The following is a 23,729-nucleotide window of genomic DNA, read 5'->3' as shown; positions in this document are numbered from 1 at the left end:
GTTAGATATGGCTATTCAGATTCCAGCCTTACCGAAATAATTCAAAACACCATGCTGGTTGTTCCTGAATGGCAAAAGCTAGGCACAGGAAAATCTACAGACTTGAAGTGTGTAAGATTAAATAAAAGTACATATCAGTAGAACTTACCATCCTAAGTGTGCTGCTGTCTTGGAATAATGTGGTTAACAGTATGAAATTTGATCCTTGGAATGCTGAATCCCTTAGCAACCTGGTACCCATCATAGAGAGTTTTACGAATTAAATCCTACATGTTCTCTCCACCCCAGTTACATTTCTCTTATAAGATTTGCTCTAATACGGATGCTACAGATGCTCTGCTCAAGTGGGACATCTGAGTTCCAGATCTGGTGACAGATCGTGGTCAGCTGGCCTCAGTGGAGGTGGCTGGAAAGGAGGACAGATGTTGGCGATGCTAATGGTTGCAGACTGCTGCTTTCCCACCTCTGGGTCCATGCACTTGGGAGTCATATAGCATCATAAATAGATCTCTTATGTCCCCTCTTCAAACTTCATCCAAGCTCCCAGCTTCCAAGGGAGGCAGCAATTCGTTGAGGTACATCCATCAAACCAGTGGAATCACTTCTGCTTGCTTCTGATTGGATTCATAAATTGGTTTTCCACAGTCGTCTCGTTCAGAGAATTGACAAGCTTCTCCTGAACTCATGAATTTGGGAGGAAATGAGCCAAAGGGATTGAAGAGTCCAAATCTGAATTGAACTGTGGTGTGTTTTCTCTTCAACTTCCATTAATAATTTCAGGCGGACGTTTACAGGGCTGTGAAAAAGACCTACACGTTGCTGAATCAGAACATCTGCATCAGGCTTTAACCATTTAAAAAATTACGCAGGAATTAGAGAACATAGAACCAGAGACCCAATCTATTTGCATGTTTAGTTCTTTGCCAAGGAAACGAATGAATTTCATCCACCTATTTAGCAAATACTTATAGCATCAGTTTTACATCAGACATGCTTTGGGCACTGGAATACACAAAGAAATAACAACCACTGCCCTTGGATGCAATTGGGATGCATGAGATTACATTGCTATATCTGTGAGTAAGGAAGATAGGAGAGAGAGAAAGAGAGAGAGAGAGGGAGAGAGAGAGAGAGAGAGAGAGAGAGAGAGAGAGAGAGAGAGAGAGGAACACAAGTATGCAAGTGTGAGTCCATGTGCTTTTGTTAGTTTTCTCAAATACCCTCGCCCATTTTTTATAACTTTCTATTGCTTCTTTGTAAATTTCACATCATGTGCCACAATCCCACTCATCTCCCTGTCCCTTTGTATTCACCCTCCACTCTTGTACCCTTCTCTACAGAAGAAATGAAAAGCAAAAATTAAAAATAAACAAAACAAAGCATAAGACACATCTTATGATGGAAGATGTAGAGTGTCATAGTATACTCTTTTGTCCACATAACTTTATTGTAAATGTTCATTGCAATAAGCCATTGGTGTGGTTTGAGACCTCTGGCTACTGCTTCCCTGTCAGTACCAGATCCCCACGATAGGGAATTCTTCTCAGATATCCTGTTGCCCTGTGTCATGGATGGCCTGCAGCTTTGGAGAAATTACTGTTACTTTTGATCCTTTCTTGGGTGACATATTGGACTTAGCAGCATCATGTGGCATGAAACCTGACAGCTCTCCTAAGCACATAGATTCTGGAGGACTCCACCTTGAACTGCTAGACCAAACTTCTCAGGAGTAGAGCCTAAGAGTTTTTATTTCAAGCCTGCACGGTGGCTTTTATGGGGCTGATACATAGAAATCAGTCAAAAGAAGGGACATCTCAGAAGCCGCCTGGTGGGGAGCCTTGGGTGGGGGTGGGGGTTGGAAACGTAGACATAGATGTGAATACTAGTTCTAACATCTACAAGCAGTGTGGCCAGAAGCAAGTTGTGCATCTCTAACATCTTCATCCATAGACTGTGGATAATCAGGCTTCCCTGATGGTTGTGGTGCCACATGGTATAATGTTATTTCCTGCAATTAATGCATTGCTCCTACCTGCTGAGAGCACACACACACACAAAAATCCTTTTCAAACATAGCTAGAAAATTTTCATTATTTTATACTTGAGTGGTATTTCTTCATAAAAAGCATGTGGGCGGGGGCAAGAGTAGAGGAAGGGAGGGTGGGAGGGAGGGAGGGGTGAGGGGAAGGATACATGTGCCTCTGTGTAATTGTGCCCACGTTTCTTTCTTACTAAGGCACAGGAGATTACTGTCCACATCTATACTATTCAGCATCTACTTAGACACTTCTAAAAATCTGAATTCGGCCTCAGTAGGAGCCAACAGTCCCAAATTATTTCCCTAAAGTAAAAACTTTAGGAGTTAACTGGGTAGTGCTAACATCTGACCAATACTTAAAATGGTTCATTTCTCAGTATCATTTTGGTTCCTACCCAATTACTTTGATTAGCATTAAATTTAATAATATGAACATCATGCATTTGTATGTTACTTTATAACTTTTTTGAAATACATTCACACATCTTTGGATCTTCACAACTACCCTGGGAGTTAATCAAGGCAGACATAATTATTTTAGTATCACAGAGGAAAATGCTGAAATCCACAGAGGTAAAATAATACAGCCATGTACCATCAATTCAGAAACAAAGATTAGGCTACAACCCAAACTAGCCCAGGGCCATTGTTAATACCAGATACTTCCCACTAGAGACCCAGGCCTTGAAGTTAAGAGAGACGCTATATGCTGTATAGTGCTTCCAACCTTACTGAGCATGCCAAGAGCCTACAGCTACCATAGCCCATGTGTTTATTTTCTGAGGAAAGAATGATCCTGAGTATTCACTGCAGTGGTATATAAACTCAGTACATAGATAGCTAAAAAGAAATAAAATGTATACAAACGGTAAATGAATACAGGGAAGTGTCATTAACTCTTTAGAGAGCCAGCTAGATAGTAAGTCTCCAATTGAATTAGGGTTACCAATGGTGTTACATGAAGGTAGGCTGGTACCCTTAAGCATTTGAACAGCCTGTAAGAGTTGAGTTCTAACAATCTAAGGAGAAAAAAAAAAAAAAAAAGAAAAAGAAACCTCCACAAGACTATTTGAGAGGTAGAGACAAAGTATGAGGCAGATAGATCATAAATACTAGTCACTAACAGGGCTGGATGGTCTAAGTCTATTACCTCAGAGATTGCAAGTCCATGACCAGTCTAGGCTGCAGGATTAGTTCAAGGCTAAACTAGGCAACTTAGTAAGATGCTAGCTCAAAATAAAAAGTAAATAATAAGGCTTAGGTATATAGGTTATTGGTAGATAGAGCACTGGCTAAGAGTTCCTCAGGCCCTGAGTTTAATCCCCATCACCATATAAACAAATGACATATATATGGACTATGGATAAATTGGGCAATCAATGAATGGAACCATGTCGAAGCATGGATCAAGCCACGATGCTGAGCAGATCATTTGGAGCTAAACATTTGGAAAAGGCAGAAGGCAGAAGAGTAGGCATAATTTCTTTAATGCCTTCTTTAGAGGAACTATTTTAAATGGAGGAAAATAGTTCTTATAAAATCATAGCAATATACAGTGTCATGAAAGAGATCCAAGGAACACTAATCATATGTTCCCATTGTGTCATGAGCAACATCAAGAGATGGATGGCACATCCTCAAGCAAAAGGAGCTGCTCCTTGAACCCCTGCATGTTCTAAATGCATTGTCTTGCTCCACCTTCAGGAAACCCTTATGGTAGGTGTTATTTCTAATTATATTTTATAGGCATCAAGTTGGAAATTTGAAGAGATTGTATCACATAGCTATTATTAGCTAAATAACCTTCTACCCAGGTATCTTTCTTCTGCTTTGGGGGTTTAGAGACAATCCCCCTTGACCACATGTTTGAGCTTACTCCATCTTAAGAGAGCTGGAAATGGATAGACATTGACTGGGCACAGTCCCTGTGGAATCTTCTGTGAGGCGAAGAAGGTTATGGGCTAGAGATTTAGACACCAGTGAGCAATTTCATAGAACTGGAAGAGAACATGTGGGTCACTCCAGGAGTGAGAAGCGGTGGCTACGACTAGAGTCTGCAGTTGAAGCAGACCAGTGGGCAGGAATCGTGGCACCAGAACATCAACATAGTCTGCTGACAATGCTGTCATCTTCCTGTGTAATACATAGTTCTCTAGCTCCATGGAAAGTTGACTACAATCTGAACATGCAGCCAATTGTCAGGTCTCCATCTTTGTAGGAGGACCAATGTTTGTAGGCAAGAGAGCATACACACCTAGCCTGGGCCATGCATCAACCAGCCATCTTGCTGAAGGAGCTCAGGAAATTGCTGTAAGAAGCAGGGCCAAAGCACTCTCTTTGGAGAAGGCTAAGTTCTCTGGCTTCTCTCTGCTCCTCACTCCAAGCTCTAAAGCTCAGGACTGTGAGTATGGCTGGCTAAACCAAGTCATGGTGTACTTTGACCTTCGGTGTGGTCATATATTGAGCTTCAGTGAATCAAAGTGCAGGTCTTCCTGGGACAAGAATTGGAAGCAGGAAATGACATACACTGAGCAGAAATTTACCCAGTAACCTTCTCAGGGTCACTGAGCTCTCCTGTGAGTATGACACAGGCCATGCTTCTCACCTCTGGACTTCTCTAACTAAGTAATATTTAGCCTAGAGGTGAGCAGTTCCTATCTACTGGACTGGAGTCACCCGCATGTCTCTCTTAACATTGGCTTTACATGGGAGGATCCCCTTTAAATGAATTCATTCTATTCCTACAGTCACGTTGTATTGCCCCCTCTGGCACTGACCCATCACAGTTCAGATGAAGAGAATTTCTGCTGGGATGACTTAGGGTTGGCAAAATGAGGGACAGTATTTGGGTGACATCTTTAAAACAACAATATTCCAGAAACTATATTAAAGTAACAGTAATATGACAGGAGGACCTGACTCTAATTTACTAGCTTTGTGAGTTGTCTCAAGTTCTCAATCTTTCAGACTCTGAGTTTTCTCCATAGGAATATTACCAATGAGTACATCAGGTTACTAATAACATTAAAGAAGATTGAACTATTTTTTTTTTCTAGCACCAAACAAGGTAGTCCCTCTAGAGGAACTACACCTCTTCAAAGTATGATTCCTGGTGCTCTGCTCCCCCTTTTCTTGCATGGTTCATATAGTGCCTGTATTTACGGTAACTAGCTTCTAGGATTCTCCAATAGGTTAAGCATTAAAACCAATCGCTATGAGTTCAAATACTTTCCAGATCCCTTACTACCTTACTACCTAGGTGGTCTTAAATAAATTATTTAAAGTCTGTGCCTCAGTTTCCTCCTCTTAAATGGAAAGGATGAATGTATCAATCTTGTAAGGTTATAATGATATATAAATATATGTACATATAATATATTATACTACATATGTATGTGTTTACACATATACATTACTTAGACAAGCCTAATATAATAAACATTCAAAGATATGAGATATTATTCTCTCAACAAATATTTATTGAACATACATTATACCAAGTTATTGTGTTAGGTTAGAATGGAGTTACCAAAGATGTATCAGACATAGGTGAGGCCTTAAGGGGATTAGAGTAATATGACACAGAGCCACAGGGTCTAGAACTAAAGTTACTATGCTTCCCAGATACTTAAGAAGTGTCTTTATTTCCTGGCAACTGAATTTTCTCTCACTTCTTTTGGGTAGGATCTCCCATCCCCAATTTCTGTCTGCAAACATCTCAGACACACTCACAGGACAAGATGCTCTGTTTCTACCCCTCCCATTGATGCTGAGGACTGAGTTATTTCTACTTATGTCCCTGATGATCATACAAGGTTTTAATCACTAAGGACCTTCCCCTACAAGAGAAAAAAACCAAAATACCCACAATTATTAATCACACTGGTGTAGTCTTTAATTCTCTAATATTTAATTGCTTAATTTTCAAGGTTATATTTACTTTTGATTAAATTCTTTAAGTTCGAAATCTATGCAAAATATGTTCTAAGAATTTTTCATCTTTTTATGTTAATGAACAGTTAAATGAGCAAAATTGTTTGCAATCACATAATCAACACATCCCCCAGAAAAGTCACGTTATGGCTCTATAGAATTTACTCCAAACACTGTGGGACAAGAAACTTAAACTATGGAATTGGGGCTTTTCTCAGACAAGATATTATAAACAAATCAGTTCTAAAGAAGCTGTTGCTTTGCCACCCTCAGAAGCCAGCAGATTCCTGGTCGGAAAGTGAACTATGTATTCTACCTTGAGGGCTTAGGCTGTATATGTTGGAATTAGGTATCAGGTTGAGAGCAAAGGAACAAGAAATAGGCACAGCCTAAGAAATGGAGGCTGATGGAGACCAAGCACAGAGCAAGAAATCCCTGGCATTCCCTAAAGGAATAGTACTAGGCTGGGAAAAGTAAACCAGGAAGAGAGGAGAGGGGAAGGGAAAGAAAAAGAGGGGGAAAAGAAGTTAGAGTAAAAATTGAGATGAGAGCAAGAGAGCTAGAAGCTAGTGGAGAAATGTTTGGAGATAAATAAAAGATGGGGGAAACATAAGGATCATTGATAAGGGCTGACTGATAAGTGTAATCGGCAGGAAGTCTAGAGAAGCAAAGGGGGAGGAAAGAAGGTTGAATTGAACACAGGGAGATGAGAACAGACTTACCACAGCTCACACCAGGACATTTAATAACATATCACTCACTAACCCCCACCCAGCCTAGAAAATAGTACCAAGATGCCTATATCACAGGCATGAGGAAAATTAAATAAGGATATAAACCTTAGGTATCATTGGCTACTAGGACAGATACTCTATAAAAGCCAGAGGAGAAGAAAGTGTGCAGGTTATGGTGGACTGAGTTCTAATACAGATGTTTATTCCATATGCTGTGCTGCTGAGACAGATGGCTTTTAAGTCATGAGAGAGTACCCTAAAAGGGAGACATTTGACTCACAATGTAAAGAACAGAAAACATCCAGAGGAAGCAGAGGAAAGGGCTTTTTCCAATCTTGAGTGGCATGTGCAATGTAGAACTGAGAACAAACAGCAAGTCGTGGACAGTGAACAAGATGATGGTAGGATGGAGAGAGAGAGTCGTCATGGTCAGAATCAGCTCTTAATTTGAGGGATGCAGTATGTGACACTGTGTTCTGTGAAGTCATCAGGGCACAAGAAGAATCTGAAACAGAAAAGCCATATGCTTGAGCTTGGGGTTTAGAAAATGCTCGTATCGTGGAGCCAGCTGAGCCTGGTTGCAAGGAGCAGGGTTTGTAAGAGGACTCTGGCAAGTCCTCTGGTAATCAAACTAGAAAGATGGGGTAAAGGTTTTCATGAGGTCCTGAGCAGCTTCTCCTGATAGGTCATTTGTAAGACTCTTTCCCTCAGCATGGCTTCATCTAAATAACTCTGTCTAAAATTAACAAGAATGAGTGGCTTATTTATCAACATTTGGTTAAAACTGTATATATGAAGCCATTTAAAGATGCCACTGCGTGTCTTTGTTTGTTTTTAGGTATGCTGCATAATTCATTAGCAGCAAGTGCTTGAAGGATGAAGCTGCTACAGACTCATGAGAGGTGTGTTAGGATAAAGAACCAAATATGTGAGCAACTAGAAGCTTCTCCTAGATCCCCACATCTCCAGACCTTTGCTCCAAACTTTTCCATCTTACTCAGACAAGAGGTACTTCAGCATACAGTCTCTGGCTGGGGACGGATAATGGCTCTGTAACAAAGATGCTTGATTCAGGATGCTCATTCATCTGTTAGTGCAGGGTGGGAAGAGTCAGAGAGGCATGGGGGTTTGTGTGATGCTCTTCATGCCAAGGAGAAATGGAAGGGAAGCCTTGGTCTGTGTAGTCCCTAGGAGCATAGCAGCAACCAAAGATAGAAGTCTCAATAGGGCAAATTCCCATTCATGATAAGATGGCTCGGAGAAAAAAGGGAATCTGTGAACCAGAAAAATAGATGGCATTCTTATATGGATGAGGCTGGACTTCATTCAGCAGCCAATGCATTGTAGACCCCTTGTTGAGACTCCCAAAGCCCTTTGCTCTTTGCAACCTCACCCTTCCTCTATGGGTCAAGGATGTTGTATCGCTTCTTCACAGACTAGTGGTACGGGGGAACAGAGGGTCAATGGCTTACTCATGCTCACTCAGCAGGCAGATGCTAAAGCTGGGGCTCAAGTCTTGAGTCCCAACTGAAAGCAGCGATGGTATGGAGTAAAGTGGCCTGTCTGGTATGCAGTAAAGTGGACTGTCGTGGAAACTAGGCAACCAGAGGTAGAATGTCCAAATGTGAAGGAGAAGAAAAAGGGATCTGGCTCACTCTGAGTGTCCCCAACTCACTAAAAGTAAAATGACACTGAAATGAACACGTGGTAGCAGAGTTCCCAAATGCAAACGAATGGCAATAGTAACCAGAATAAAGACAAATTACCTCTAACCAAAATGCCTTTTTTTTTTTCTTAAAAAAAAAAAAAAAAGCAAAATAGGCAGAGGAAGAAAACTCGTATTTTATGAAGCATCTTTCATTGCTGAAGTTCTGTTTGAGGTATTATTCTCACATGTTTTCATGCTGAAATCTATTTGCAAATTATTTTCTCCTTTTTTTTCTCCACATGAAATGTACCCTCGATTATATGACAAGAAATTATATGGTGCTAATAATTTATTTAAAACCAGATTCCTGTCTCACATTCATCCTGTGTTGTGAAATCAAATAGATGCAGAAGGGGGATTTTTTTCCCCTGAACTTTCTGACCATTTCTATTGTGCGGAGAGAGTAATAGCAGGTATTGAGGGTGCCAATTATGTGGTGATGTACAAACCCACTGGAGAAAAATCTATATGATATTTTAATGCTAGTCAAACAGAACGATGAAGTTTAAATTAGCTTGAAGCTACTAAAAATGCTAACTATGGCTTTGCCTTCATTGTATGTAAGTGTGAAAATAGCGGAGCAGAAATGTGTCTGTCTATCTTCCCTGGGGCTGTACTGCCAGGAGTCTCTTTCAGCAGTTAGGAAAGGCTCTGATTTTGTTTATTTGTTGCTCTGTTTCTTCATTTCTCCCTTAATTTTCACTTCTCCCATTTCCTTTTATGGTAGCTCATCTTTCACCTCTGTAAACTCTAGTCAGAGGATGTTAGAAATGTTAGCACATAGAAGACTAAAAAGAAAAGAGGGGGACTTTGGTGAGGAAGTCAGTCAAGTTCAACTACTTTCTAGTACAGATGGTAGAAAGAGCAAATGAGAGGAGAGGAAGAGCAGAAAGTTCGAGAAAGGGCATGACTTATTCAAGGTCACCCAACAATCAGGTGCTGGGATTGTAGATGTGAACCACCATGCCTTGCTGCCCAACAGCTTCTTGAAGGCGTAATCTACATGATGAGAATGTCAGCAAGCAACAACAACATGTGGATTAGAAAAATAAACCCAGGATCTTTACCTCCATAGACTTTGCCCAGCATTATAAAATCCGAGGTATAATATTAATACTTCACAAAGCATTCTTTTTTTCCCTTTTTCCAAAAAAGCAAAAACCCACCTGAGAATACATCTGTCTGCGTGTGGCCACATGAGGAGAAGTTGAGTCCTGGAAAGACCATCCATCTCCATTGTAGGGTGAGGGAATAGGCTAGAGAAGGGAATAAGGCTTGTGACCACTTCTACTACAGGCTGGCTTCTTAATGTCCCTAAACTGGTTCCTGTGGAAAAGGCTTAATCTCAAGTCACATTATTAGAAGATATGAGGAGCCTTGGTGTAACCCAAGAGAGGTCATCATGTTGCTGAGGGTGTGCCCCCAAAGGAACAGTGCTATTTCTCTTCTGCTCTTTTGCTTCTTATATGACAAACAGTTCCACTCTGCCATGCATTCTAGTCACACTGTCCTGTACTGTCACAGGGCCAAAACATTGCTGTCAACCAATCATGGACAATCAAGTTAGGCTAGTTTCACTGTTGATGCAGTTGCTTATGGTCAGGAGGACAGAGCCGAGGGTTGTGCAGAATTCAAGTTGAATTTGAAGAGTTACAAGTTTCAAAATTCATGTTGAAAACTCAGCTACACTAGAAATGGCATAGAAATTACATGTTTAAAAGTAACATAGATGATTTCAACTTATTTTTTATAGAAAATTATTGCATGGTTTTCACAAAGAAAAGCTCACATTGAATACTGAAAATCACCCAGGATGCTCACCAAGTGCTTGCCAACTCATCCTGGTCAGGACAGATTCACTGATGTTTGCTTGCACCAGAAAACACCTGTCTTCTTTATAGCCCTACACAGTCTAATTTCTTTATGTATCATGTGTTTTTCTATAAAATGCACATAGAAATTTCATTAGGAAAGTCATTCAGGGCTCAGTAATAGAAACCTTTGGAATGGCATGCTGAGAGATTTGGCTGTCTGTTGGACGTGTTTGTCTCATACCTACTTATCTGTGCCCCAATCTCTGCCTCCTTTCCAGAAATGACCAAAATTAAAAGAACTGAATACTCAGTAAACCCTTGGAAAATGCTGAAAAGTTTTGAACATCTGTGTGAAACACGGTCTGATTAACAAATGAGAAATATTTCCCCAGCACGATGTTCTCCAATCTCAGCTCTGACACCCCTGCCATCAGAGATTTGTTAAAAATGCAGATTCTTGGTGGTCATCTCAGACTTATTGAATGGAAGACTCTGCAGGAGAACATCAAAAAATTCAAATGTTGAGGCCAAGATGATAGTTTGGTTGGTACAGGGCTTGCCCCACAATTATGAAGACCTGAGTTCAAACCCCGGGGGCCCTTAGAGAACAGGGTATGGTGTGTCCTTTGGCCTCTATACTCACATGTACATGTACAGCCCGTGCCACATTCACATACACAAACACTAAAGAAATAAGTAAGATCCATGTTTTATCAAGCCCACCAGTGATTCCTCGGCATGGCAGAGCTTGAAAATGTCTAATGTTTTCTCATATTTACTAGGAACATATTTTGAGGAGATAGAGATAGTGGTCAGGCTGGAGGTCCCTTCAGTCATCCCAGTGAGATGCTATGATCTTAGATGGAAGTTATCACTTCCAGAAAGAACTAAGCTGAAGATCAGTTGTGGAGAGCCCCATCCTGCAGTGTCCTGAGTACAGTTGTTTTAGTCCATGGTCCCATGAGCTCACTTAAACCACCTACAGTCTACACATTCAGACACTGTTACAGCAGGACTTAAGAGTCTGTTTTTGTTTTATATCAGTGTTTACCTTTAGAAAAAGGCAAATTTTTCAATAAATTCATTTTGAAAATTGGACTTGCCTATTAACTCTTAAATGTAAACACTTGGCTTCTTGTGCATGTTAATGGAAAAAATTTAAACCATCCAAGCTTGTCATTCAGTGTCCATATTTCTATAAAGAGAATATCTGTGTGTGTGCTTGCCCTTTTCCCCTTTTATTAATATTTTTAATCCTCTAAAAATGGAAGTGTGGGAGAATCCATTTCAAGTCCTTTATCAACCCTAATACAGAAGCCCTGATTTTACTTTGCAGATTACTACCCAAGACTCCCTCCCCCAAGTTGAAAGATGACATTGTTCACCACAGTGATTCCCTCAGGATTCTGCCACATCCTGCCTGCCAAGCCCCAGTGACAAGATATAGGGGCCAGTTAGACTCTTACATACTCTCCCTGCCACTTTCAATCAAGCCTAATGCAATCAGAAACACATGACTACATCAACACATCTCCTTTAATCAAATGTGATTAAGTCAGTCATTAGTTTTTCAAGACAAATAAAGGATACAAGTGCTTATATTAAAAACGTAAACGCCCTCCTTCTTAAGTGATTTATTGGAAAGGAAGCCCCCCACCCTCAGCACAGGACTCAGGACCTCAGAGGTCTTTGTATTTCCCTGCTGGTTTTTGTTGAAGGGGAGCAGCCTTCTTGCTTGCCTCCCGCCCCCCTCACACAGCCCCCATGTTGTCAAGCAGAATTTGGCTTCAGCTTGATCAGAGTGATTTCATTATCCCATTGTTACCATTATGACTTGGGCAATTAGTAGTTTATAAGTATAAATTTATGGCAATCTGTGATCCAGGCACATTGGCAGTAGTCAGGGCATAATAAAAACCCAATCAATTTCTTTCATTTAATATGTAGGCTGTGACCCTAGTTTTGATTAGAACTCTTCCTATTTCATCTTTAAATAAAAAAGAATGTCTGCAAGCAATTATATGGTGTGTTAATTGGATATTCCTTTTTATCTCTTATACTACTGAATGCTAACGAAATCCTTGTTTTTTTCTTTCTCAATAGTATCGCTGAGTTCTGCTAATCCTGTTACTGGCTTTGTCTCTATGCTCTTTCTCTGCCTCATTCTCGCCTTCCTCTCCGATGTGTTCACTCACACTGGCTACTCTCAAGCCCTGGCTACATTACAGTGGCTCTGAACTAGTCTGTTTGACCCCCTCCTCCCCAATCTGTGAAGTCATCATCCACTCCCAATTTCCTCTGTTCCCATTTCCATCAGACATTCAAAGCCTGTGTCACTCAGGTCAGCAGATTGCCTGGAAAGTGTCTCACAAAGCAGGTGCTTAGTAGCTGCTAAATAAGTAAATGAGTCCTCTGCTTTTCCTGGTGTCACCTGGTCACCTTGATTTCCTGTGCCCATTTGAAGATCTCATGCTTTGTTTTCCCAGAGTCATTTTGAAGGAACTGCACTCCTGTGACTTTATTGCAAAAGGCAGTGGGGTGGAGGTGAAGAAGAGCTCTCCTCTTTTTGATGGAGGCACGTCTGTCAGTCCACCAGCCCGCCAGCCTTTGGCTATCAAGTGTAGTACACAGCTTCAGCTCCCTCCATTCTGAAAAACTTGTAGCTTTTAGACCATTCTCTATCTTTACACCCTGAGACCGCAAATGAGGGTCTTCAGGGATAACTTTCAAACATCCTGTAAATGAAAGCAGAAGATAGGAACTGGTCAGACATGGCAGGAACCCCAAAGCAGAAATTCTAAGAATGTCCTTTTTGAAGGCCAGGAGTGCCAGAAGAGAGCTGGATCTTGGTTCTCCATTCTCTCTTACCCCTGCCTGAAAGCTACTCTTGACTTTTTACCAATAGGAAGGAAGTACTGGATACCTTATAGTCAGAGACAATTGGACTAACCATCTTATCTACCTCCCCCTGCTTCACAGTAAATCCATATAAAAGCCTCCAGACTAGCAGCTGGATGGTGACCCACTCCTGAACTCTTTTACACACACACACACACACACACACACACACACACACACACACACACACATTCTCTCTCCCTCACTCAGTCCCTTTAATAAAACAGTTCTAAAACTGTTCCTCTGATATCTATGAACTGTATTCTTCAAATCTTAAGACAAGGAGCCAAAGAACCCATTGACTGGATTGGGAAGGCTTTGGTGACTATTGAATTTTGGGGGACCCTAACCCCCAGAGCTAACTAAGCTCATCAAAAGTCAAGAAAAGTTCTGTCACTCTCAAAAATTTTCCATATTTCCCACATAACTTAATAACCCTCATATTTAGGAAACAGGCTCTGCAGTTGTGGAGGTTTCCTCATTTTTCTTTCACCTCTCTTTGCTCTGTTGTATCTCCCATCCCAGGCGTTCATTTTCTTATATTTTCTTTCCTTTTTGTTTTTATCTTTTTTTCTTCAGACACCTGTGCTGAATATTTTTACTGTTCTCACTGTAATCCTCCTTTACTTACTTATTTTGATACAAGCTCTCACTATGTAGCCCTGGCTGGCCTGGAACTTGCTATGTAGGTTAGGCTGAACCCAACTCACTGAGATCTGCCTCCCACACCTAAGTGTTCTGTAAATATTAGGTGAATGGATGAATGAATGACTGGGCCAGTGAGTTAGTGAGTGAATGAATGAGCCAAAAGGGAAAGTTTGCTGATTTTAATGTAACAATATAGCAATGTAAAAAGAAAAACTGGGCTTTTTACATTTGGTGTTATCACTATCATTCAGCAGCTCCTGATTGCACAGGATCATTTTGGAGTAAGACTGTGGTTGTCTCCACAACAGAAGTATAGGCAGCAGGTGTGGGGCATTTAATAAGGCTGCCCAGCGTTGTTCACAGTGTTAACAAAACAAATTCCTGAGCATGCTCAGAGGCCACTACTGGACCTGTCAGCCAAGACAGACAGCTGTGGGTCAGGATTCATGGCTCATAGGCAGGCCTGCCCCAGGGCCTCCCAGCAAGGGGGGTTGAGGGGGAAGCAGGAAGATAACAGAGATAAATCTAAATTCATTCAGAGAGCAGTCACACCCAATGACATATTCACTGACTTCTTCAACAGCTCATTTGATAATGTTCTCTCTGCACTATTCATTTTTCTGAAAGATGAAAGCTGGCTGAGGGTCTCATCTGCTCGCTGATGCAGGGAAAGGATTTGAAATTAACACACACACACACACACACATACACACGGGGGGGGGAGGGGGAGAGAGAGAGAGGGAAGAGGGAGGGAGAGGGAGGGAGGGAGGGGGAGGAGGAGGAGGAGGAGGAGGAGGAGGAGGAGGAGGAGAGAGAGAGAGAGAGAGAGAGAGAGAGAGAGAGAGAGAGAGAGAGAGTGAGTGTTGAGGGAGGGAGGCTCTGCAAGGGAAGGAAGAAAAGTACTGATGGCCAGTTTTGTGGTTAGTCCTGACACAGGAGACCCAGCAGCCTGGTGTGAGGTCACCTTTAATTAGTTATGCTTTCTAATTCAACAATATGCCATCAGCAGATGCAAGGCTCAGCAGGGTAGGGGTGGGCATTTATCATGATAATTAACTGCTTGAAGAATGTTAGCTGCCTGGGGCAGGTCTTGACTTGCAATGGAAGAGGACAGAGGTCAGTACCTCAGGACAAGGGGATACTGTCTTTCTCAGTGGTTTCCAGTCCCAGTGTGCCAATCACATAAATCAATGGGTATTTACTTAATGCCAGTCACTGTGTGGGGGCCCACAGGACAAGAGAAAACAAGGTTGGCTTTCTGGTGCCTCCTTTTAGTGAAGCAACCTCAGAAATGTGGGACTGTAATGCACATAATAACTACTCCACAATGAAGGGCTGTATGTGAGTGTGTGCTTATGTGTATGTTTATTAAAATATGAAGAGTGAAGACGATGGGATAAGAAAAACTGAGATTGTTGTTGTTTTGTTTTTGGAGTTCTGTTTCTATTTTCCAGTATTATGGAGATGAGCAATTTGTATGTCTGGCTCATATTTTCCTACTTGGTAAAACAGGGATAACAGAATCTAACATTGTAATATATATATAACATGTAATAAATACAGAACTCTAACATGGCCAATGCACACCTGGATGACCTGAGGAGCTTGGGACTTACTGGTGGTGGTGAAAGGTCCGGGACTCCCCAGAAAGGGGTCCACTTAAGTCACAGGATAGCAAGCACCCAAAGGACACACGAGAGACCGTCTTGCTGTAAAGCACATGAGGTGGTTTATTAAATCAGAGCTCTGGGCCAGCCCATATCCCCATATCTCACATAGGGGATAGAGGGACTGACCTCGTGGCTCAGGGGCATAGCGCTTATATATGGGCGGGATAGGGAAAAATCGAACTTTCGCGCGGGTGCACAGGATTGGTTGTTTTACCTTTTTTGAACACTAGTAGGCCGTACCATGGGGGCAGGGTGTAGTTCTTCCCTTGGCCAGTCAGTTTCTGGGATGTTCTTAACAGGCCTTTGTCCTGTAACTCCCCCTCCTCTGTAACTAATTAGATGGACCCAAATCTGCTGGCAGGTGCTTTTCTACCCAAGGTCTAAGGCGAAAAATTCACACATATTTCATAAGATGGCCTTTATAATTTTTCACTCTACAGTGGAGGGACAGGAAGCTGAGCAGACCCTGGAAGGAGGGCCCACTCATTCACAGGGTGGTGTCTGGCACATGATGCTTAGCTGTAGTAGCAGTGAACCAATGGTTGGTGTTACACAGTAGTGCGTAAGGAAATGAGTTTGATTTTTGTGGGGGTTGTTTGTTTTCAGACCATAGGACAAGGGACTGAGGTCATAGTTTACATACCAAAGCAGATCTGGCAGCCAGATTCTCCCAGCATCCCTCAGTCCCTACCTGGCATACCCTGCCCCCAACTTTAAACTTTCCAGCCTAGGTTCTGGGCTGCTCTTTCCCTGGAGACTCTTCTCTATATAATCCAGACATTTTGTGATCTCTCTCTCTCTCTCTCTCTCTCTCTCTCTCTCTCTCCCTCCCTCCCTCCCTCTCCGTCCCCCTTTGTCTTCCCCCCTTCCTCTCCCCTTCCCCTCTTCTCCCACTCCCTTTCCCCTCCCTTCCTTTAATATAGTCTAATCTGGTTTGAATTGGCTTATTTCACAGGCAGAGAAAGAGAAGTAACCTATCAGGGATTATATTGGTTTTGTTTTCCTAATCAAATTTGGAGAAAGGAGGAAAGAGAGAGAGAGAAAGAGAGAGAGAGAGAGAGAGAGAGAGAGAGAGAGAGAGAGAGAGAGAGAGAGAGAGAGGGAGAGAGAGACTAGATAGAGAATCAAAACAGAAATGGAAATGAGACGAAATTTAAGAAGCTCAGACAGGAAGTGATTCCTTAAGCAATTTTCAAGCCAAAGTTGACATGGCATAGCCGGCTCTTGTGGATTTCCAAAGACCATTAATATAAAAAGTTGAAAGAATATTCAAGGAGCCTTCATTGAGAAGGCATTGTCTCTCTGATACATGTGACTTCATTTGCAAGTTGGTTGGGAGATGCTCTTCTTACACAGGCACAAAGCTATCATTAAGACAGGTATGACATACACAAGCACAAATGAGAGTTAAAGACCATGTCCAAGATGTTTAGATGATCCAGGAGATGCCCAGAGGAAGAAATCTACCCATCAAATGGGAAAGCTCCAAATCCCAGCTCTGGCTTATCCTTTCTTGCTGTGAACAGCCATGACCAGAAGAAAGAATTGGGATGTAGGACCTTACCAAGATAAGTGTCCAGTTCCATTCATTCCATCCCCTTCTTCACAGCAACATACTTCAATGTTTATTACTTAGATGTAATAGATGAGAATCTTTAGATGTAATAGATGAGAATCTTTAGAGTAAGTTCAAAGTATCTTCCCCCTCCTAGAATGGACCAAACTCCCAGGCCGAGCAGAGAATTCCTCACCAGACCTCAGATCTGGGAACCATTTTCTTCTTAAGATGAAGCCACACCCTAATTCTTCTATGAAGTCTGAGCCTCTGGCTCTCTGTGAAATCCCAGCTGCTTCTCTAGTTAATTCTCAGAGACACTGTTTAAGATAATAACTCTGCCTTAACCTAGTCCTTATAAACTGCTGCTGCTTCAGGGTGCAGAACTTGTATGGCCGTGGGCCACTGTGGGATCTGAGAAGTGAGGCTGCCTGCTTGGTTTTCCTCTCAGACATAACCAGGAGGCAAATGTGTTGGAGCCATTCAGCAAACATATACTGAAGACCCTAATCTGTTCTGGGCACCAGGCCAAAAATGTGTATGCTTGAGCTAATAAGGTCACAGTGTGTTGAGAGTGAAAGAAAAACAAACATCTAAACTATAGCATGAGTCATGAGAGGCATATATGGTGAGCAGAAACAGAGCAGAGGAGAGAGGATAGTCTAGGCTAGGTGACAGGTGGGTCGTGGAAGGTGTACAAAAGATATGGCAGCTGGGCCAGGCTTGGGAAAGTCTACAGGGGTACAGTCATGTATCACAGCCTTGCCCCTAGTTCACTGGTATCAGAATGGCCTGCTCTGGCCTGTGGTGCTGACTGACATTTTCAGGAATTTCATGAGCCAGTTGTTAAATATAACCATGATGAAAAAAAAAAATCACTGATGTAAAATTGTTGTGGGAATAATCTGTAAAGTCTACAAAAAAGTAAAGAGAACATTTCTCTTGACCCCAAAGTTCTTCTCTTTGGTTTGTACCCAAGAGGAGCAAAAGCTTGAACAAATACTAGTATCCCCTTCTTCACAGCAATGTTGTGCTCCATGGCCAAAGGCAGAAATGTCCAAATATATAGTGGGTATGTGTATGTATGATGGAATATTATTCAACTTTTATAAAAGAAAATAATCCTGCAATATGAAGTGATAGGAATAAATTATGTTAAGTGAAATGGGATAGCCTTAGAAGGAAGAATACTTCGTGGTTCTCCAGCTTCTTAACCCAGCATGTGAAGTCATGGGACTAAACATGAGGGCCATGAAAATTTAACAACAGTAAAGGTAAAATATACCTAATAACCAAAAGTCAGTTCACAAATCAAATGTGTTATAATCCAGGGAGTTTGCAGCAGCACTTGACAGTGGAGCACCAGTGATGTCACTGTGCTCCACTTCTGCACTGAGCATGACACAACTCATGCAACACCAATGAGAGATAACACACCTCAGCTCAGATTCCAAGATAGGTGGTGAACACCAGCAATCTTACTCTTCTGCACCAGCAATCTTACTATTATTACACACAGAGTTTTCTGTTCTTATAGAAACAAAATGGTTTAGTGTCAAAAAGCAGACTTCTTATTTTCCCACTGTAGTTCTTCAGTATGGATCTGAGTAGTACATCTGTGGGTTGTATTGTGTCAGAATGTCTGACTTTTAAAATTGCTTTCTGAGAGCCTAAGGGAATGTCATAGTAAATGCCACTGAAGCATGGAGATCTGAATTCATTCCCTTGCAATCAGCTAAAGAATCAGGTATGAGGGCACCTATAATCCCAGAGCTGGAGAGGTGGGAATGGATGATCTCTGGGGCTCGGTTGCTACCCAGGCTATCAAGTCCTGAGTTCTGGTTCAATGAGAGACAGTCACAAAAAAAAAAAAAAAAAAAAAAAAAATGAGATGCAAACCAGTCAAGGAAGACACTTGATATTAACATCTATACATATGCACACACATACATGACAGCACATATACAAATACACACAAATTACTGTTTGAATTGTTCTCTTGAGTTTCAATGTAAAAATCATTAGATTTTTTTAAAACTTGATTTAATTAGAATTTGGAATTAGGACAGATTTCCAACGATTTTTAAAATGACCTTAAATACATTTTTGATGTTTTCCTGTAACATGTTTGTGCCAAGTGGCATTCATAGCATCAATAATTCTAAAATCAGAATATGGATCAGCTCTAGAAAATGTTTAAGATATTCTATAGACATCCTGGAGTATCATGTATTCAGCCAAGATTTAATTATTTATGTAAAAATAAACAAGCTCTTCAGTCTCATTAGCATGCAAATTTGCCTTTGTCTTTAATAAATAGTAAAATTATATGTATGCTGAAGAATTGTCTTAAAATTCAATTCTTATTATCAGAAAATGTTTGATTTGTATACCTGTTTTATTTCCTGGATATTCAGGTTCATATAAAAATTTCTCAGGTAAGAGGGGAAATGAGTGGGAGAAGTTTGAGAAACCCTTCCCCAAAACAGTCAGCTTTGTTTTTAAAGTCTGGTAGAATGGATTTCTGGGAAGCAGAGAATTCTAGTTAAGGTGCATAGCATTTCAATTGCGCAAGATGAGCGAGTTCAGGAGATCTCACAGCATTGTGGCTGTAGGTGACAATGCTGACCTGTCTACTTAAAACCATCTCAGAGGCTGAGGGACACCCCAGCACTCCCAAGGCTGACACTGGAAGCTTATGAACACACATATAGCCTGGCTACATAGTTAGACTCTGCTTCAAAACTTTTTTAGAAAGAGCTGTACTGAGAGGATTTCTTCTTTTTGCCATGAGAGGATGCAGCTGGGAGCCAACAACTGTGAAGTACAGCTCTCCCCATATATCAGCTTTGTGGTGATGCAGGTGCCCTGAACTTGGGTTCCTACCATGAGAACTGTAAGCAACACATTTACATTGTCTGTCAATTACCCAGCTGAAGGTGCTTTGTTAGAGCAGTCCTGACATTTTGACATATGTACCCAGTACATTTTGTTTACCCATCAATGTAATGATGAATATGACTTCTATGTATTTCAGTATGTTGAATAATGATGCTAGTGACTTGGGTGTGTAAATGCCTGTCTGTGTCGCTGCTCTAAATTTTTCTAGATATATCACGAGAGGCAGAAATGACCAACCACAGAGTCATTCTATTCTTACTGTTTTGAGGAGCTTCCATCCTGCCTTTCTTAGCAGCTGTATCAGTTTGCATTTTCACCAAAAGTGTACAAGGGTTCACCAATTCATTTTTCTTTGGTTCTTTATCTGTTTGTTTGAGTCTTTCTTTTTTGTACAGCAATGCACATAATGAAAAGGTAATCCACCAAGAGCATGAGAAATGTATACATACAAACATACATACATACACACATGTGTGTGTATCACATAGTTACAATTCTAAAGTAAAAGATAAACAACCATAAAACAAACACCAACATCCCCTAAAAAGGAGCAAAGGACTGAAGCAGACATTTTCAAAGAAAGACCTACAGGCAGTCAACTGATTTATGAAACCCTGAAAGATATCAGTATACTGTCATTCATGAAATACAAATCAAAACCACAGTGAGATAGGATGGAGTAATGAAGAAACAAATGATCACATTTATTCTTTAAATTAGTTTATTGGAATGTGCATAGGCAGGGGTTTTATCAGGAAAGTCACCATGACTGCTGTTCCTGTGAACAGTAATAGTGGTACAAGGAGGGAAAGGCAGAGCGGTGAGAAGTCTCTAGAAGAAGCAACTGATAGGATTTGGTAGGTTGTGGAATATGAGGAAGTAATATCTTTGGCATAACCTGGGTCTGACTTCATGAGGCACCTCATAGAAAGAGGTTAATGACCAGGTAATGGGACTCACAGAAAGCAGTGGTTACAGTCAACCTCTTCCCATCCAGTGTGGCCTGCTGCTACTTTGAGAGATCTTACGGGGAAGGAAGCTTGTAGCTGAGTGCCTTCTTGATTGAGACTCTGAAGGGCCCTACAAGACCTCTGAAATAGTGCTTCTTTTCCAAAACCCCAACTGTGAAACAAATGAACAAAGAGGGTTCAGAGATAGAGAATAAAACAACAAGCTTGTTTCCAACTTTCAGTCAAAGTGACTTAGGTGTATGACAACAGTGGGCATCCCAGTGTGGTAGCAGAGGGCAGCACTATGCATCCCAGCCCTACCAGTGCTGAAGCTGAAGACCATGAGCGTTCTCCCGCCCATCTATCCACTGAGCTCACATGTTAGCTCGATTGTGCTTGTGCTCTCGCTCTCTCTCCCTTTCTCTCCATTCCTCCCTCCTTTACTCCCTCCTTTCACCTCCTTTTTCCCTTCTCTCCCTCTCATGCAAGGGAAGAGTTTCTGCAACTATTCTTTTCTATAGATTGTTTTGGATGTGAACATATTGGTGCAGAGGCCAGAGGTCACATAAAGCATTTGCTGGACTCTCTTATTGTTTGATACAGGGCATCTCACTGAACCAGAACCTCACAGATATAGCTGGAAAGCTTCAAGAATCTCCATCTCTCCATCCCAATCCCAAATGTTAAGGTTACAGATGTGCACCACCTTGTCCAGCTTTTTTATGTAGGTCCTGGGGATTAGAACCCAGGTCATTCATGTTTTCCCAGCAGAGACTTCACTTACTGAGTCATTTCCCTGGCTTCATTTTTTAGTTCATCTTAAAGGCAAGAGAGGGAAGATACTGAGACCTGTGAGAGCACAGTAAAAGTGGAAGAGGAGACTCTGTGACTCATGACTGTCCCTGCTCCTCAACCTGCCACTTAGTAAATGCACATTAGGAAGATACAAATGAAGTAGAAGGCCTGAGGAAGACAGGGATTCTTGGCACTAGGAACATGTGGGCTATTATCTGTATCTCATCCGTACATTTCCAGCTTCAGACTAAGGAAAAGCAGTAAGTAACATGCAATAGCAGGGAGGAGTCTTGGGAAACAGCCTGCAAAGAGGAAGGAAGGAAGGGATGCAGACTCCTGTGCAGGCTCCTTCCCCATGGACAGGATCAACCTATTTGTATCACTGGGCTGAAGGGGGGTGGAGTGTCTCAACCACTCAACAGCTGTGCACTAAACAACTGTTATGTACCAGCTCCTGGGGTACATGACACAATACAAAATCTCATTCACTGCTTATACATCACTGCAAGAACAAGCACAATCCTGGAAGTTTTGTAATAATTATAGCTATTGTGAGGGGCTCTTGCTCATCTGAATGCCAACAAGGAGCAGCTTATTCTGAGAAAGGACAGAAAATATACACATATTACCCCAAGTAGAGTAATGTGCATTGGAGACTTCCATTCTTTCTCCAATCTGTGGGTTAAGATTTTGTTATTATTGCTTTCCATTTTCTTAGAAGTATGCCTTTATTTTTTTCTCTCTCACTCCTTTCCTATATCATCTTTGTAAATTCCAAATGCCATTTCTTTGGTAACTTTGACTAGATAGCTAATCCCATGTCTTGTCTGGGGGGAGCAGTCTGAGAACCACAGCTAAAAGTTGTTGTTGCTGTTGTTGTTGTTGTTGTTGTTGTTGTTGTTGTTGTTGTTGTTGTTTTACAAGTTTGAGCTCCCATTTGCCTCTGGTCTTTTAATATTGTTTCATGCCACCAGAGTTAATTATATTGTTTGCTTTTATGTTTCTTAGCTTTTGCTCATAAACACTGTTCTAGATTGAATAATTTGATAATTATGTACCTCCTCTAGATGTGGAATTTTACTTTACAGATATGGGTAATAACCATCTATAACTGAACTTGGCCTCATCTTCCTCTGTAGATGGGCTCTCGTCTTTTTGCCTGCCTCTCTGGTCTCTGAGTTTTAACTCACCTGAGCTTAGTCTCTTGGGATGGCAAACCAGAGTATTCCGGTTTTTCCAAATTCAAGTTTCCAGCACTCCTGGAGATGTTTGGCTTCTGTAACTATAGAGTTCATGATTCAGCTCGGGATGTGGGTCCAGTGGTCCTTGCTAGCTACTCTGTCCTCTGGACAGGTGACTTGTGCTCAAAAAGAATGTGCCTATGGGATCTACACTTCTGTTTTCAGAAGAGTCTTTTTTCTTACTAATTTGAAAGAACTGTATCATTTTTATTCCATTAGAAACTATTTTCAGGCTACAATTTGCCTAAATTTATTGAAAAAAAAAATCATCAATGTTCAGGACCTTGCTTCCTTCTAATCTTGGACAAGAACTGAGCACAGAGTAGATTTTCCTACCTGTTTGCTGATTTGATTTTATATTTCAGATCCTGATTATTACTGGGTCATTATTACAGTTATAAAATAAAATCCTACCAAAACACAAATTTTATGTTCTACTTAATTTTAAAATTTATGGTAAATACTTTTTTGTCATTTTGCACATTGTTTTATTCTGTTACACTTTTGATTTATGAGTTCTTCACATTCAAACTTCTATCTTGGCTGAAATATTTTTGTCAAACTATTCACACCACTTCATCTGCCCATGCCCCATTCACCTCCATTGCCAGAGAGAACTGAGGAATCCTTTCCTGCTGAGCCGACTCAGACCCAAGAGTGCATTTCCCACTTTCATGTATACAGGACATCTTCATTGTAAATCTTCTGTGCTCATCCCTATACTCTGTTGCAAACTTTTGTTATTAGTGGTAGTGATGTAATTTTTAAATAGTATGCTAGAAATTTGGTTGGCTTTGCTTTTTCCTTCCTCAGGAGAGTGTTGAACTGTTCTTCTATTCATGTA

Source organism: Arvicanthis niloticus, chromosome 1 (assembly GCF_011762505.2).
Source record: "Arvicanthis niloticus isolate mArvNil1 chromosome 1, mArvNil1.pat.X, whole genome shotgun sequence".
Taxonomy (NCBI): Eukaryota; Metazoa; Chordata; class Mammalia; order Rodentia; family Muridae; genus Arvicanthis; species Arvicanthis niloticus.
Note: the sequence above shows the minus strand (reverse complement) of the source record.